This window comes from Balaenoptera ricei, chromosome 15 (genome assembly GCF_028023285.1).
Source record: "Balaenoptera ricei isolate mBalRic1 chromosome 15, mBalRic1.hap2, whole genome shotgun sequence".
In the NCBI taxonomy this organism is placed as follows: Eukaryota; Metazoa; Chordata; class Mammalia; order Artiodactyla; family Balaenopteridae; genus Balaenoptera; species Balaenoptera ricei.
Genome location: NC_082653.1, coordinates 53634250 through 53639280, shown reverse-complemented (window position 1 = coordinate 53639280; position 5031 = coordinate 53634250).

Here is a 5031-nt window from a genome sequence, read left to right as displayed (position 1 = left end):
CTGGTGGGATCTTAGTTCCCCCAACCAGGGATTGAACCCCAGGCCCTCAGCAGTGAGAGCACAGATTTCTAACCACTGGACTGCCAGGGAATTCACTAAATTTTTTTAAATGATATATAGGCATAACAATGATATGGATCCACTAACTGATCCTCAAGGGAGGTGGTGACGTTTAGGGAATGTTGCAAGCGAGGGTGAGGACCCTGCATCCACAAGTCCCTCGGGAAAATGTCCAGAGAGGACACCCTTGGAAAGGATGGCAAGGGGTGTGCCGGGGTCCCTGTGCCTGGACCCTTCCTTGTCCTCTCTGAGCCCACCCTGGGCCCCTCACATCTGGGCACAGGGTCGAGGCCGGCAGAAGAGGGAGGGTTGCTTCCTGTGCTGCTGCACGGGGAGGGGTGTCTACTGACAGAGGGAGAGCCTTGGGGACCAAATGCCGGCATCGCAGCTGTGCTCCCAAAGTCAGATGTAGAGAGGGGCACGGAAGCAAGGGGTCCCAGGGGCCAGGCAGGAGGCACTCAGAGCTGACAGGAGATCAGCAGCCAGAATTGGGGTCACCAGTGAGAGCGAGGCCTCCGCAGGCAAGAGCACAGGGGACCCTCGGGTTCCCCACCCTCCGGACACTTGAGTTCTGAGCTGTGGTTTCCTGGCTGAGGAGCAGGGGTCCTCATGTGGGAAGAGGGCATTGAGTGTCAGAAGTGGCAGGAAAGACGTGAGTGGCACCAAGCTGAGGCCCCTTTCCATCTGGAACGAGCAGCTTCAGGTCTCCTGATGCACACCTGCTGCTTCTAGCTGATGTTCAGAGAAGCACCGAGCCTGTCACCTCAGCAAGTGTTTATCGATCAGCTCCTGGGCGGTGACATGCAGCCCTGGGAGAACTCAATCGACAGAGGCACGTCCTGGAGGAAGGTGCTGGGGCTCAAAGCCGGGGCACTGTGCGCTGTTGGTGCGGGAAACGAAGCGTCTCTTCGTCAGGCCGAGGATCGCACACAGGCTGCTCCACAGTTCAGGAAGCACACGATCCTCCACCGCCATGTGTCCTCAGGACAGTGCTTCCTTCTCAAGCTTAACGTGCATGCAGATTGATTAGCTGGGATCTTGCCAACATCCTGATGCTGTAGAACTGAGGCCAGTGGGGGTGAGGGCGGGGGTGATGCGCCAAGATTCCGTGTTTCTAACAAGTTCCCAGGCGAGGCCGCTGCTGCCGGCCCTCATCTGCTTTGAGTAGCCAGGCTGCATGGGACCAAGAGCAGACCATCTTGACCAGAAAACTGCCTTAGTCTTAATGTTCACGATAAAACATGGGTGTGGGGAGAGGGGGTTTGGGCGAGTGGTTCTCGCCTGGGGTCCCCTAGACAGGACAGGAGTCCGGGCGGAACCGAGGCTGTGGGCAGCCCCAGTGGGCTGAAAGCCCTGAGTTACCTGGAAAGGGCATCCCCACCGTTTTTGTCTGGTGCAGGGAGGCATCCTGGCTGTGAAGTGCATTTGTAAAAAAATGCGGATTGTGAAGCGAACAAAGAAGCAGGAGGGGTGCCTTGCCCCCCAGCCAGTTTCCAGGCCATGTGAACACACTGCTGCCTGTTCTTTGGCTCCTGGGGAGTGAGTGCCAGGGTCAGTCTGTCCCTCCTGTTTCCTAAACTGCAGGCACAGCACTCGCCACTCAGACGAGCCCCGGTGATGCTGATGGACAACAGCCTCCTCCGCCCTGTGCCTGGGCCAAGAGAGGCTGCCCTAGGAGTCAGGGGAAATGCCCAACAGTCTGCATCTCCACCTGTCCTCTGATCCCCCGCTGGACCAGAGAATCCTGACTGAGGGAACCCTCTTCACACCTGAGGAGATGCAGTCTCCGCGAGGAGAACTTTGCAAAAGCTGCCCACCTGCCGGGGCCTGATACCAGGTGCTGCTCAGGACAGCATCTGGGCAGGGCTCTGTCTGGAGTAGAGGCCCAGGGTGCCTAGGCAAAGGGCCAGTCCTTCAGGGAGGCAGGGCCTTGTCAGCACAGAGCAGGTGTTGAAGGAGGGGACCCTGCAGCCACCAGGAAGCCATGCCAAGCAGGGAAAGAGGCCTCCCAGCAGACAAAGGCTCCCACACGGCCACTCCGTTTCCTCCAAGCGTCGCATGAGAATGGCAGCTCTAGGAAGTACAGGGCCATCGGCTTGGCCCAGGCACACGCGTGCACGTGCATGCCAGCACACATAGAACAGAGCTGCCTTTCACCCTGTGGAGTCTCTCGGGCAAACTCATTCTCACTTGTCTTTCTCGTAAGCAATAGACACGGTAGACTTGAGGTTTGGTGGACATTCCTAAAATGATGTCATCCACAAGCTGGGAAAAAATTGTGATCTCAGCTCTTTGCCAGGACAGAATGCACCTTTGAACACATGCCCTCAGGGCTAGTTCGCCCAGTGGTATCTCCCAGCGGAAGTTTCCAGGAAGAAATGCAAGAGTGGAGGTTGCTGCCTTCCCCAGAGCCAGTCACTCAGAGGAGGCCCCACCAGTGATACTTCGTGGTTGTCCAGATTCAACCGTCTTAGGTTCATCACGCTGGACAGGGAGACCGGGAGCCCACCAGGAGGGCCCCTCCTGCAGGGGCACAGGCAGTGTTCACGGTGGAAGGGCCCCATAGGACAGGGGATTGCCAAGGGCCACCCACCTAGTGGGTGGCCACGGAGCCCCATAGAGGGGGCTGGACTGACTGCCGATGCTGTAGGGGAAGAAAAGGGAGAAGACCTCGGGTCCATTCACCCCTCAAAGTTGTAGGGGTTTGTGGAATCAGCCTGCGACATTCCCAGTGTCCTTGATGGTAAAATTAAAAGTGGCCACTGGCAAAGTAGAATGAGCCCTTTGGAGAAAAAGCCTTAGAGTAATCCAGTGAAATTAGAAATGGCCTAGTGAGTTCCAGGCCAGGTCCTGCTAAGTGGCTGCACCCGCCTCCATGAAGGACCACAGGTCTTGCTTCTGGCCAAATCCCACCATCAGCATGTGTGCCAGTGGGGGTCAAATGGAGCCGTGCTGCCTTGGGCGGGTCTCTCAAGTTGGCAGGATTGAACTTCGTCAAACATACTGAGATAGCTGTCAAGCGAATCAGCAAAATACTAGGTTTCTGAGTTCCAACCCATGCTGACTTGGCATGAAAGTACTGCAAATGATGAAAAGGACTTTAAGGAAGGCACAAATCCCTGTGCAGGTACCACCGGGCCATTAGTGCTTCTCTGAATTTGAACGTTTTGATGCCTCAGAAACCCAGGGTGAGGTACTGTGTCTGAGGCTTCGGTCAGAGGCCTCCAAGCTGCAGCTGCCCTTGTCCCAGACGGGGCTGTACAGGTCTGTGTCTGCTGGAGGAAATCCTTGCGCTTAAGGCCCGAACACTAAGACAATTACAGAATAGCTTTCAGACTACACCCGGGGTCTGCAGGACTGTCTGGGAGTTCCTCTCCTCACCTCCCACTCCCATATTCTAGCTTCAAAAAGGAATCTGCCTTATAAAAGGATCCATGAAATTGAGAAAAAAATTTCATCATCTCAGGGACCTTTCCGGGCCAAGAAGTATCCTACAGCCATGAGCCTTTCCTCCTCTGGGAACTCCCAGGATGTTGCCTGATGAAGGGAGAAGCTTGCCCAGAAGTTGGTGCTTTGAACAAAGAAATGAAGAAAAAGGGAGGCAGTCAAATTTGATTTTTCTTTGCAGTAGGCTTTTTTTTTTAAATTGTAAAATATACACAAAATTTCAATCTTTCCTTTTTTTTTTGGCTGCGTTAGGTCTTCGTTGCTGCACATGGGCTTTCTGGCTTTCTGTAGTTGCGGCGAGTGGGGGCTACACTTCACTGCGGTGCGCGGGCTTCTCATTGTGGTGGCTTCTCTTGTTGTGGAGCACAGGCTCTAGGCGCGCGGGCTCAGTAGTTGTGGCTCTCAGGCTCCAGAGCGCAGGCTCAGTAGTTGTGGTGCACAGGCTTAGTTGCTCCGCGGCATGTGGGATCTTCCCGGGCCAGGGATCTAACCCGTGTCCCCTGCATTGGCAGGTGGATTCTTTACCACTGTGCCACCAGGGAAGTTCCTCAATCATTTTTAAGTGTATCAAATACATTCATATTGTTGTGCAGCCATCACCATCATCCTCTCCAGAACTCTATTCATTTTGCGAAACTGAAACTCTGTCCCCATTAAATACTAACTTCTCAGTCCCCCTCCCTCAGCCCCTGGCACCCACCATGCTACTTTCTGTCTCTACGAATTTGACTACTCTACCTGATGTCAGTGGAATCATACACTATCTGTCTTTTTGTGACTGGCTTATTTTACTTAGCATGATGTCCTCAAGGTTCATCCATGTTGTAGCATGTGTCAGAATTTCCTTCCTTTCTAAGTCTGAATAATATTCCATTGCATGTATATACCATGTTTTGTTTATCCATTCATCCATCAATGGACACGTGGGTTGCTTCTACCTTCTGGCTATTGGGAATAATGCAGTGGGCATTTTTCATGGCCGTCAGCTTACCCCCAGGGGAAGGCAGTGACTTCTGCAAAAGGAATGGGCAGCTTCATAGTGGCCACAGTGGTGGTTGGGAGATCCAGGGGGTCTCCCCCTCCCTTCCCCTCCTCTGTTTCTCTCTCTGCTCTCCCCAAGCAACTCCCTGCCAGTCTTGATTAATTCAACTCAAGTACTCTATTCATTCTTTCCCTTCTTCCATTTTCCTTGTCTGCGTAGGGCCTGAAATCTTCTCATGATCCCCTCAAGACTGGCTTGGATCCCTGGGCGCTTTTTTTTTTTTTAATTAATTAATTAATTTATTTATTTATTTATTTTTGGCTGTGTTGGGTCTTCGTTTCTGTGCGAGGGCTTTCTCTAGTTGCGGCAAGCGGGGGCCACTCTTCATCGGGGTGCGCGGGCCTCTCACTGTCGCGGCCTCTTTTGTTGCGGAGCACAGGCTCCAGACGCGCAGGCTCAGTAGTTGTGGCTCACGGGCCCAGTTGCTCCGCGGCATGTGGGATCTTCCCAGACCAGGGCTCGAACCCGTGTCCCCTGCATTG